This window comes from Puma concolor, chromosome C2 (genome assembly GCF_028749965.1).
Source record: "Puma concolor isolate L17-30 chromosome C2, mPumCon1.1.hap2, whole genome shotgun sequence".
NCBI classification, from domain to species: Eukaryota; Metazoa; Chordata; class Mammalia; order Carnivora; family Felidae; genus Puma; species Puma concolor.
In genome coordinates this window covers 9,485,265-9,498,555 of record NC_141675.1, presented here as the reverse complement: position 1 = coordinate 9,498,555, position 13,291 = coordinate 9,485,265, and the positions used below count along the sequence as shown (strand labels likewise).

At 43.0% G+C, this 13,291-nt stretch overlaps 1 long non-coding RNA gene across 1 annotated transcript; it reads right to left on the bottom strand.

Moving 5' to 3' along the window:
• Positions 1 to 6,026: 6,026 nt before the first annotated feature.
• On the bottom strand, positions 6,027 to 12,618 carry LOC147577078 (uncharacterized). The gene is made up of 2 exons (XR_015255737.1): positions 12,552 to 12,618; positions 6,027 to 6,518 (listed from the first exon to the last, which is right to left on the bottom strand). It is a non-coding gene; the product is annotated as an uncharacterized LOC147577078 (long non-coding RNA).
• Between the last annotated feature and the right edge of the window lie 673 nt (positions 12,619 to 13,291).

The following is a 13,291-nucleotide window of genomic DNA, read 5'->3' as shown; positions in this document are numbered from 1 at the left end:
AAGGGCGGGGGGCAGCATCAGACGAGGACACAGAAGTGAGAAAGACGTTCAGTAACTGGCACCGTGGTGGGGTTTCAGGAAAGAGCCAGACCACGGGCCCGTGCCAGGTGGAGGAAACCTAGACCATTTCGGGGCCAGCTGGGGGGCTCACCCACAGCCTCCACCTCTACCACCACCACTGTTACCAGTAACACTTGAGGAACACAGCACAATCCCACTGTGATGTAAGTGGGTTCCCAAAATTCAACTGGGAGCATGTAGCAAAGGGTCACAAAACTGAAGGTTAATTAAAAGCAATCATTTCTAGTAACTATTTCAGTTGCTATGTGAAAAAAAGAAGGGAGGGGGGCGCCTGGGTGGCGCAGTCGGTTAAGCGTCCGACTTCACCCAGGTCACGATCTTGCGGTCCGTGAGTTCGAGCCCCGCGTCAGGCTCTGGGCTGATGGCTCAGAGCCTGGAGCCTGTTTCCGATTCTGTGTCTCCCTCTCTCTCTGCTCCTCCCCCGTTCATGCTCTGTCTCTCTCTGTCCCCAAAATAAATAAACGTTGAAAAAAAAAATTAAAAAAAAAAAAAAGAAGGGAGGGTGTTTTCCACTCATTTGATAAATATGTGGGAAACTATAAAGCATCAGCTCAGCCTGAGAGCACCCCAAATGATCAGGGACCCCTCACCTAGTCACCTACTCACCTCCCACACACACATCCTCCAAGAAAAGAACTTGAACCTGCCGCCATTCCACAACAAGAGCAAAAGCCCAATCGTTATATCCCCATTCACTGAATGTCTTAGCTCGGTGTTTTAATCTAACATTTATTAAGTACATATGTGCACCAAGCCCTGTACTAAGTACTTGAATTGCATCAATTCATTGATTTTTCACAGCAACTCTTTGTGATAGCCATTATCATCTGCGGTTTAGGACTGAGCCACCTGGGTGGCTCAGTTGATTAATTGTCCAATTTTTAATTTTTCCCTCAAGTCATTATCTCATGGTTCCTGGGATCGAGCCCCAAGTTGGGCTCTGTGCTGACAGTGCAGAGCCTGCTTGGGATTCTCTCTCTTGGCCCCTTACCCTGCTCACTCTCTCTCTCTCTCAAAATAAATAAATAAACATTTTTTTTTATTAAAGATATATCTACCTTATGACCCAGAAATAGCACTGCTAGGAATTTACCCAAGGGATACAGGAGTGCTCATGCATAGAGGCACTTGTACCCCAATGTTTATGGCAGCACTTTCAACAATAGCCAAATTATGGAAAGAACCTAAATGTCCATCAACTGACAAATGGATAAAGATGTGGTTTATATATACAATGGAATACTACTTGACAATGAGAAAGAATGAAATATGGCCTTTTGTAGCAATGTGGATGGAACTGGAGAGTGTTATGCTAAGTGAAATAAGTCATACAGAGAAAGACAGATACCATATGTTTTCACTCATATGTGGATCCTGAGAAACTTAACAGAGGACCAGAGGGGAGGGGAAGGCGGGGGGGGGGGGGGGGGGGGAAGTTACAGAGAGGGAAGGAGGGAAACCATAAGAGACTCTTAAATACTGAGAACAAACTGAGGGTTGATGGGGGTGGGGGGGGAGGGGAAAGTGCATGATGGGCATTGAGGAGGGCCCCTGTTGGGATGAGCACTGGGTGTTTTATGGAAAGCAGCTTGACAATAAAATATATTTAATATTAAATTAATAAATAAATAAATAAACTTTTTAGAAAAGGAATGAGGGGCACCTGGTGGCTCAGTTGGTTGAGCATCTGACTCTTGATTTCAGCTCAAGTCATAACCTCAGGATTGTGGGATTCAGCCCCAATAAAGGCTCTGCACTAAGTGCAGAGCCTGCTTAAGATTCTCTCTCTCTCTTCCTCTGCCCCTCTGCCACACTCACATTCTTTTTCTCTAAAATAAATTTAAAAAGCAAACAAAAAACCTCCCAAAAAACAATGAAATGAGAGAGGCACCTGAGTGGCTCAGTCAGTTAAGCATCCAACTTCAGCTCAGGTCATGATCTCATGGTTTGTGGATTCGAGCCCCGCGTCAGGCTCTGCGCTGACAGCACAGAGACTGCTTGGAATTCTCTCTCTCTTCGTCTCTCTCTGTCCCTCCCCTACTCGTGCTTTCTTTCTCTCTCAAAATAGATAAATAAACTTTAAAAAAATGAAATCAGAAAACGGAGCCTCAGAGAAGTTAATTAACTTACCCAACGTCATACACTATTGACAAAATCAGAATCAATCCAGGCTTCTAGCCCCATATGACTGACTAAACACTTTGTTTTCATCCTCCTACAAAGTAAAGGAGAATCATCCTCCGTCTTGGTTAGGATTGGGATGGGAAAGGACTCCGAGGATCAAGACATGTAGCCTTATGTGTATCACACTGACCAGTTGATCATGGGATCCTTGGAAGTAAGAACAAAAAATGGATTAATACCACTAACTTCCTTATTGCATCTGGTGTCAGTTCCGAGGCTCTATACACCACCTATGCATGGATAGCTCACAACTTCACAATTCCAGCTCTGACTCTCCCTACTGAACCCCACACTCATGTAGACAAACTTCCTAATTGGCATTGCCCTCTGGATGTCTAACAAGCATCCTTGTGATGTACTAACCTGAACTACTGGTCCTGCCCCAGGTTCTGCTTTTCCAGTCTTAAGAGATTTCGGTTGCTCAGACCACAAACCAGAGTGATCATTTTTAACTTCTCTTTGTTCCCAACCTATCAGGAAGTGTGTCGGTTCTACCTTCAAAATAGAATCCAGAAACTACTTCTCACCACCTTCCTTGCTTCCAACCTACTCCAAACCACCGCCATCTCCCCTGGATCCCTCCTAACTCCTTGCTCGCTGCCTTCTTCCTCTCCCTTCCCCACAGTCCGATGTCAGCACAAGAACCAATGTCCCTGTAAAATGTGACTCATTTCATGGTCCTCCTCTCTTAAAAGTGCTGACTTCCCCCAGAAAATAAGGGTCCACCTCATTTTTCTCTTCTTTCCAACTCAGTCATTTCACTGCCCGGACACAATGAATCTCCTCGCCATTGCTTGAACATCCAAGGACATTCTCAACTCATCACTGTTCCCTTTGCCCAGAATTCCCTTCCTCCACACGGCCCTTCCCTTCATCTTCCCAGCGACGCCTCCTGGGACCATCTCATTCAATATTGCCACGTCTTTCCCTCAGGCACCCCAATTCCCCTGGCCCTTCTCTACTTTTTCTTATGTAGCACATTTTAATATATTATAAAATGTCCTCATTATTGTTTATTTTCTGCCTTCTCTCTCTTGAGTCCTAAGGTAGTTTTATTCCAACATGTAATCTCAGCACAATGTCTAGAACATAGTAATTGCTCAGTAATTATTTGTCGGATGATCAATCTTTCAGAATCTAACCAAAGAACCATCTGACCCAGAATGCACTCAAGGATTCTCATTTTATTGCTTTGTTGTGGGGTGGAGAATGTAGCCATTTTCGGTTTTTGTATCAGTGTTAAAAGATCTTGAGAATACGTTCTGACTATCCTTAACTTCTCTTCCGCAACCCATTATGAAGCAACCATCTATCAAAACCCTACTAGATCCTATTTGTTTTCAGGATCTACAGTATTGGGCCACGTGGGTGGCTCATTCAGTTGGGTGTCTGACTTTGGCTCAGGTCATAATCTTTCCGTCCGTGATTTAGAGCCCCGCGTTGGGCTCTGTGTTGACACCTCAGAGCCTAGACCCTGCTTGGAATTCTGTCTCCCTCTCTCTCTGCCTCTCCCCCACCCACAGTCTCTCTCTCTCTCTCTCTCTCTTTCTCTCTTTCTCTCTCTCTCTCTCTCTCAAAAATAAATAAACATTAAAATTTTTTTAAAAAGATCTACAGTATTATTCTCAAGTTAATGAGTGTCCTATATTACTTTCTGATTATGGTATATTTGTTCATATCAGTTAATATTGTCACAAAATGACTTCTTATCTCCAAGTCCTATGATTCCACACTTAATTGGTTGACTCTGTTGACTCCAACCAGCTAAACCTCAGGCTTGCATGGACTTTGAGCTCATCTATTCTCTTTCCAAACTAAAGAGTCTCACTCTCTGTTTATCCTGATAGAAAACTACCTCTCCTATTTTAATTCTTTACTTACTCCCATCTACGTCTTTTCAAATTCATATGCCTTGAAGAGTTTCTGGTGCATAATGTTTTATGTGTGGCCAATATTCTCCTAGCTGCCTGTTTCCTAGTGGTGTATGTTCATGTTTTGCTTTATTTTCCACTGAGCATGGATTCTTCCTCCAGGGCCCATGGAGGTCCAAGGGGGGACATCAGGGAGTGTATTAGAGTGGGCTAAATTGATGTAATAAGTAAACGTAAAATGTAATGGTCCAACACAATGGTTTGTCTTTTGCTCACGTAACAATCTAGAGTAATTCCAGATTGGTAGAGGAGCTCTGTTCCGCATAAAGGACTGATTGTAGACTGAATGGGCCAACTGTGGCTCTGCCATCTTGGGTCCTCCTGGGCATGACCAACAACTCAGTGAAGGGCTCAGGGAAAGAGCATGGAGGTGCCTGTAGGGGAGGTCCCATGAGCCAGGCCTGGCAGGAACACATGTATCACCACCACTCAAATTTCACTGGCTACGGGTCTTAGTTACATGCCACCGACACTTTGGGGAGGCTGGGAAATGTAGTCTAGCTGGGCAACCAGGAGGAAGGGGAGAATAGATTTTGGTGCTCAGCTAGCGTTTCCTGCCACAGGGGGTCTGACAAATGGGCACATACACAAAATGTGTTTTTTCATTTCATTTATTTTGTGTCCTTTTGAAAATTATAAAGAAAAAAATTGCTTTATCAGTTCAAATTATAAGCTTATGTGAAGCTCCCTTTGGGCTTCACCAGGAAGCATGAGGTCATACCATTGGCTCAGCCGAGTCATGTGACTATAGAGACTGGGGGTCTGTTAGCGAGGAAAGATGCTCACCATCAGGCAAGGAACAGGCATCACCATTGCACTGTGTTATGACATCTGAATTAACTTAATTGAGAAAACGTGATGTGAGGGACACACTTGGTACTCCGCCCAAATGTCCTGTGGCCTCACCGGTTAGTGCAGCCAGTGTCCAACAGTCAGCACCTGCATGTCCTTTGCAGACTGCCTCTTCTGACCACTGAAGGCTGCCCTCCTCAGTACAGTGGCCTGGAAGCTCTGGGGGACCTGGTCCCAGAAGTCTCTGATCCCTAGCACCTTAGGACAACGCACATTTTATGCGGACTCCCAGACTTCCTCCATGTGATGAAGCTCCAGTCATTCTTCCTTGATAAAACAGCCTTCATTGGCTGTCTTTCTTTCCCTGTCTCACTTCTCTGCTCTCTTGCCCATGTCTCTTGGGATCACCAAATATATTGCTTGAACTCTCTGGGGCTTTTTGGTGGTGGTGGTGGAGGGGAACCCCAACTAGGACGCTTATCCTGCCGTGACTCTGATGCATACTGGTCAGTGTTTGTGCTTAGCACAGGTTATGTTGGAAACTGTCAAAGCAAAACAAAGAACCTCTTGGAAACTTCTTTAGACACTCTATGATTGCGTCACACTGGGAGATAAGGTGAGAAGAGGCAGGATCAGTGTTTCTGCCCTGCAAGGGCTCTGGAAAGGAAACAAAAGTAACAATCTTGCACTGCTCAGCCTCAGCAAGTAGAACATTTTCCCCCTGGTGTTACTAAATTTACCACATTTAGCAATATAAAGTAGTTGACCCAATATGAATAGGCTCATGTTTCTCCGACTAGACTTTAGGATTAAATAAGCCAGTAAGAAACAACCCCCATGTAGGATAAAAGACCTTGGCACAGATGAAGCCCAGTTAGCTAAGGGACTATGGTGGGCAAAACAGTTTGTTCTCTTCCTCCTGAGCCTACCCCACAAGGACCAATTATATTGATGACACAGCAGCACAGGGCTCTTTAAAAAAGGCACTAAGCCTATTTTTTAGCTGAGGTGACAAAGAAGGACTCTCAAAAACAGGAATGAAGTGCTCGTGGCTTTCATTTTCCTTGAGTCATCCCATGGGATGGGACACAGGCCACCCCATCGCACGTGGGACGACATTATTGCCGAGAAGAACACACAGGCAAGGGCAGAGCGAGGGAGCTCCCGTGTCTCACCGTCTTGGACAAGCTGCAGAAAGGGTGGATCTTCCTCCTGAAAAGAACTCAGGCTGGAGTCTGCTTCCATCCTCAAGCCTCACGTAGAGCAACCTCCAGGGTCGCACATCCCAGTGCCAAACGGGAGAGATGACACCCAACTTGAGGAAACTTGACAAGGTCCTTGTTTCCTCCTTCCCCCTCCATTTCCGAAGTTTGCTGGATGGAACACATTTTATGGATTCTTTTCCTCCCCACCTCAGTGGGTTGAAGGCCTCACCACCTGTTTCTGTTTCTTTCCTATTTATCCTTAAAATTTTAACAAATTTGTGTTTACTTATCGAAACAAGACACCAATCTTCCTTGAGGATGTACTCTTGGAAAACAAACAAACATAGATGCAAATAAAGAGGCTAAAAGATGACATACAAGACAATAATGATAAAATAGACTTTGTGCCTGGAGCATCTCGTAAGGCTAGAAAATAAGAAGTGTTCAAAAACAAAACAAAACAAAAACCACAGTAATGCGCTACGTCAACACAACCCAGGGGTCATCTAAAGGAATTCCCAGTAGAATTCCTTTCAGGATATTCTGGTCAAAGCTGAAACAGTTTGACCAAAAAATAAGGTGGTATCGAGTAATCTGGATTATAACCCAAAGTGAAAAATAAATATCCATAAATACACAGTGACATAAATAAACAATTGAATAAATAAATATATGGGGAGGAAGAGACAAATCTCCTGCACAGAGGAATTCCAATTTAAGTGTGTAGATCTCCATTCTCAACGGGATGAAACATAACTCCCCACTCTGGAAGTGTGGGCTAAATATAGTGACTTCCTTCCAGAGAGTTCAGTAGAGAAGGGGAAAAAAAGAGTCACTCTACAGTGGGGAAACCTGGTAAACACCACCTCTGGCAGGTGATCAAGGCTTACATCACCAGTGAGTGATAAGTCATGTTGATGGCATGTACCCTTCATACGAAGCCATAAAAAGGGCACTCCGCCTCTGTGGGCTTCCTCCCCCAACCCATAGCCCCAGTCGAATCATGAGAAATATATCAGACAAATTCAAGTGAGTCACATTCTAAAAATACCTAACCAGTATTCTTCAAAACTGTCAAGGTCGGGGTGCCTGGGTGGCTTAGTCCGTTAAGCGGCTGACTCTTGGTTTCGGCCCAGGTCATGATCTCACAGGTCATGAGTTCAGGGCCCCGCATCAGGCTCCATGCTGTGGGTACGGAGCCTGCTTAGGATTCTCTCTCTCTGCCTCTATACTGTTCACACTCTATCTCTCTCTCTCTTTCTCAAGAAAAAATAAACATTAAAAAAAAGTAAAACTTCTTTAAAAAAAAACCTGTCAAGGTCATCAAAAACAAGGAAAATCGGAGAAATCACCAGAGCCAAGAGAAGCATAAGGAGACACAACAATTAAATGTAACATGGTATCCTGGATGATATCCTGGACATTTGATAAAAACCAAGGAAATCTGATTAAAACATGGACCTTAGTTATGTATTAATATCTGTGACAAACATGCCATAAAGGGTTTTTAAAGAGAAAATTCAGGGGCACCTGGGTGGCTCATTTGGTTAAGCATCCAACTTCAGCTCAGGTCACCATTACATGGCTCATGAGTTCAAGCCCCCACATTGAGCTCTGTGCTGACAGCTCAGAGCCTGAAGCCGGCTTCACATTCTGTGTCTCCCTCTCTCTGCCCCTCCCCCGCTCATTTTCTCTCTCTCTCTCTCTCTCTCTCTCTCTCAAAAAAAAAAAACAAAACATTAAGAGAAAATTCAGCATGGGGCATGAGAAGCATTTATGCCATCTTCATAATTTTTCTATGACTCTAAAACTATTCTAAAATAAGTTTATTTACAAAATAATGGTAAACATTGAAACTGGTGTAATTTGAAGTCGGGATAACATTTAATAATATGATGGGAATGTTTAATGCACCGGTTATGAAGAAATTATTTAAATGTATATAAAATTAATACCTTGAAATTAAAGTACAGTTGCCACAAAATCTCGAATGCTATTGGAGCGGGAAGAAGTTGGAGAAAGAAGTCTAGAGGTGATGCGGGTTTGGGCAAAATGGGTGAAGGGGAAGGGGAGGCAGGCACAGGCTTCCAGTTATGGAACGAACAAATAAATCATGGGGTGAAAGATGCATCACAGGGAATAGAGTCAATGGTACTGTAATAGTGTTGTAATGTGACAGACACTTGAGCTAAACACAGCATAAAGTATGGAAAAGTTGAATCTTTATGCTGCACACCTGAAACTGATGTAACATTGTAGGTCAACTATAGTTCAGTAAAAGAGAAAATACATTTTTTTTATTTATATATGAAATTTATTGTCAAATTGGTTTCCATACAACACCCAGTGCTCATCCCAAAAGGTGCCCTCCTCAATACCCATCACCCACCCTCTCCTCCCTCCCACCCCCCATCAACCCTCAGTTTGCTCTCAGTTCTCAACAGTCTCTTATGCTTTGGCTCTCTCCCACTCTAACCTCTTTTTTTTTTTTTCCTTCCCCTCCCCCATGGGTTCCTGTTAAGTTTCTCAGGATCCACATAAGAGTGAAACCATATGGTATCTGTCTTTCTCTGTATGGCTTATTTCACTTAGCATCACACTCTCCAGTTCCATCCACGTTGCTACAAAAGGCCATATTTCATTTTTTCTCATTGCCACGTAGTATTCCATTGTGTATATAAACCACAATTTCTTTATCCATTCATCAGTTGATGGACATTTCGGCTCTTTCCATAATTTGGCTATTGTTGAGAGTGCTGCTATGAACATTGGGGTACAAGTGCCCCTATGCATCAGTACTCCTGTGTCCCTTGGATAAATTCCTAGCAGTGCTATTGCTGGGTCATAGGGTAGGTCTATTTTTAATTTTCTGAGGAACCTCCACACTGCTTTCCAGAGAGGCTGCACCAATTTGCATTCCCACCAACAGTGCAAGAGGGTTCCCGTTTCTCCACATCCTCTCCAGCATCTATAGTCTCCTGATTTGTTCATTTTGGCCACTCTGACTGGCGTGAGGTGATACCTGAGTGTGGTTTTGATTTGTATTTCCCTGATAAGGAGCGACGCTGAACATCTTTTCATGTGCCTGTTGGCCATCCGGATGTCTTCTTTAGAGAAGTGTCTATTCATGTTTTCTGCCCATTTCTTCACTGGGTTATTTGCTTTTCGGGTGTGGAGTTTGGTGAGCTCTTTATAGATTTTGGATACTAGCCCTTTGTCCGATATGTCATTTGCAAATATCTTTTCCCATTCCGTTGGTTGCCTTTTAGTTTTGTTGGTTGTTTCCTTTGCTGTGCAGAAGCTTTTGATCTTCATAAGGTCCCAGGAATTCACTTTTGCTTTTAATTCCCTTGCCTTTGGGGATGTGTCGAGTAAGAGATTGCTACGGCTGAGGTCAGAGAGGTCTTTTCCTGCTTTCTCCTCTAAGGTTTTGATGGTTTCCTGTCTCACATTCAGGTCCTTTATCCATTTTGAGTTTATTTTTGTGAATGGTGTGAGAAAGTGGTCTAGTTTCAACCTTCTGCATGTTGCTGTCCAGTTCTCCCAGCACCATTTGTTAAAGAGACTGTCTTTTTTCCATTGGATGTTCTTTCCTGCTTTGTCAAAGATGAGTTGGCCATACGTTTGTGGGTCTAGTTCTGGGGTTTCTATTCTATTCCATTGGTCTATGTGTCTGTTTTTGTGCCAATACCATGCTGTCTTGATGATGACAGCTTTGTAGTAGAGGCTAAAGTCTGGGATTGTGATGCCTCCTGCTTTGGTCTTCTTCTTCAAAATTACTTTGGCTATTCGGGGCCTTTTGTGGTTCCATATGAATTTTAGGATTGCTTGTTCTAGTTTCGAGAAGAATGCTGGTGCAATTTTGATTGGGAGAAAATACATTTTTAAAAAAACTTAGAAAGAAGGTAAGTCTGGGACACCGGGGTGGCTCAGCTGGTTGAGCATCCGACTTCAGCTCAGGTCACGATCTCACGGTTTGTGAGTTCGAGCCCCACATTGGCCTCATGGCTGTCAGCCCAGAGCCCGCTTCAGATCCTCTGTCCCTTCCCTACTCGCACTCTCTCTCAAAAATAAATTTAAAAAATAAATAAAAAAGAATCAGCAAGGCTATACGGGCCAACTGAAGAATGCTTAAAAAAAAAAAAAAAAGAAGAAGAAGATAGGGTTCTCCGGGTGGCTCAGTTGGTTAAGCGTCCAACTCTTGGTTTCTGCTCAGGTCATGATCTCACGGTTTTGTGAGCTTGAGCCCCGCGTTCGGGCTCTGTGCTGACAGCCCAGGGCCTGCTTGGGATTCTCTCACTCTCCTCTCTCTGTCCCTCCCCCGCTCATGCCGTCTATGTCTCTCTCAAAATAAATAAATAAATAAATAAATAAATAAATAAATAAATAAATAAATAAACTTTAGGAAAAAAGGGTAAGTCTGAAGGTTTTGTCCTGGGTAATGTATGATTTTGATGGAAAAATAGACATTTTTTTTTTTTTTTTGTAGATGCTGGGGGTTATTGCTAGAGAAATCGGAGTAGGGCAGCACATCCAAATTGATAGAGGGCAGCAATGATAAAACATAATAAAGCCAAATATAAAACATGACAGGAATAAGGCCAATATGTAATCAGTGGTCATAGGAGATGCCAAAGAGTTTAATCCTCCTTCGGAAAGAGAAGACTCTCAGACTGGGTAAAGAAAGAAAAGCCCAGCCTACAAAATAATAGGAAAGGCGAAACTACGATAATAGAAGGCGCAATGAATTAAGAAAAGAAAACACACACAGAAAGCGTGGGTGATACTACTCACACGGCAGCAGCGTCCTCGCCTGCTTACACTTGGCTTCCTCAGTCCGCTCACACCCAGCCTGAGTCCACACCAGGCCTGCCTGCCTGGAGTTCCGCCCTTTTCCCCGCTAAATCTGAGGGTTTACATTTTCCCCAAATCCACCCCATTATTCTTGTCACCCCTTGTGCTGGGCCTGCAAATGACTCACTCAGGCTTCTGGCCTCTGCGGATCTCTGCCGTGGAGGCCACTTGGAGGCCCCCTGATGTCGCCTGAAGCACAGCTAATGCAGGTCTGTCATGTTTCATTAGAGTCCACTAAGACCCGGGGATAGTGATTACATGTCAGCCAAGTTCACCAGATGGATAGACGTGCTGTTGTGATATGTCATTTATCCCCAGATTAATCCATGGATTTCATATAATACCCATCAAATGCCAAATAATTTTTTTTAAGGAAATGACAATGTACCCTACAGTGCATATGGAAGGATAAATACATAACAATATCCAAGATAATTGAAAAAAATATCCTGGGGTACTAATTCTGACCAGAAAGCAAAATATGGAGGGATAATAACTAGAGAGTTGTTTCTGTCATAGGAATAGACAAACACAGGAATTGCACAAAACTGAGAGTTGAAAAACAGGATAATGTATCTATGAAAATTTAGTTTTTTCACTAGCAGGCATGGTTTTCCCCTTGTTTTATTTTATTTTATTTTATTTTATTTTATTTTATTTTATTTTATTTTATTTATTTTATTTTATTTTATTTTATTTTTTAATTTACTTTGATTGAACACAAGCGGGGGAGGGGCAGAGAGTGAGGGGAACAGAGGATCCGAAGCAGGCTCTGTGCTGACAGCAGAGAGCCCAAGCGGGGCTCAAACTCACAAACTGCGAGATCATGACCTGAGCCGAAGTCGGCTGCTCAAACGACTGAGCCCCCCAGACATCCCTCCCTTTGTTTTAATAGTCAAAATTCTTTGGGGTCCTGGATAATTAAATAAACACTGTGTTACTGGAAGAAAAATGTAAACAGTTTTACTAGTCACATAGTGCCCATTGTGACATGGGTTTCAGGTAAAATCCTGGGATAATTCAGAGGAAACACTTTTCAAAAGTGTTTCTAAGTGTTCCATTTTTCCCTAATTTCTTCTTCCTCTTTTTATTATTTTTTTGAGAGATTTTATTTTTAGGTCATCTCTACACCCAAGGTGGAGCTTGAACTCATGACCCCGAGATCGAGAGTCACATATTCCACCAGCTAAGCCCACCATGCACTCCTCTTCTTCCTCTTTTTAAAGAAATGATCCTAGGGGCGCCTGGGTGGCTCAGTCGGTTGAGCGTCAGACTTCGGCTCAGGTCATGATCTCGCGGTCTGTGAGTTCGAGCCCCGCGTCGGGCTCTGTGCTGACAGCTCAGAGCCTGGAGCCTGCTTCGGATTCTGTGTCTCCCTCTCTCTCTGCCCCTCTCCTGCTCATGCTCTGTCTCTCTCTGTCTCAAAAATAAAATAAAAACGTTAAAAAAATAAAAAACAAGAAAGAAAGAAATGATCCTGAAAATATATCTATAGATTCCTTACCTTGTCCTCTGATATTCCAAGATTAACAGCCGTCACCCACACGTTCGGCAGTTTTTTTTAAAAAACTGTGAAAAAAACCTCAAATGTGAAAACAGAATCATTTAATGGGCTTCAGGTATTCAGACCAACAATGATCATTACAGAGCTCATCTATCTTCCTCCTGACTCAATTTCCTCATCTCTTAAATTATTTTGAAGCAAATCCCAATCCCAGACGACACAGGTTGACTTCAGTCTGAATCTCTAAAAGACAAGAAGTCCTTTTCTGTCAAGTTACCTAAAATGGACATATTATTGGTATTATGCTAAGTGAAATAAGTTATAGAGAGAAAGACAAATGCCATATGATCTCACTTACAAATGGAATGTTAAAAAAACCAAAAGGAACAAATACAAAAAGCAGAAACAGACCCATAAATACAGAGAACAAATGGGGGGGGGGTACCAGAGGAGAATAGAATGCAGGATGGGCAAAATGGGCGAAAGGGAGTAGGAGATACAGGCTTCCAGTTATGGAATGAAGAAGTTATGGAATTAAGAAGTCATGGGAATAAAGAGACCGTAGGGAATATAGTCGATGCCTACTGTAAGAGCATCGTATGGTGACAGATGGCGGCTATGCTTGTGGTGAGGAAAACATAATGTGTAGAGTTGTAGAATCGCTATGCCATATACCCGAAACTGATGTAACATGTATGTCAACTGTACTTCGATAAAAGAAAAGGTACATATTATTAGTG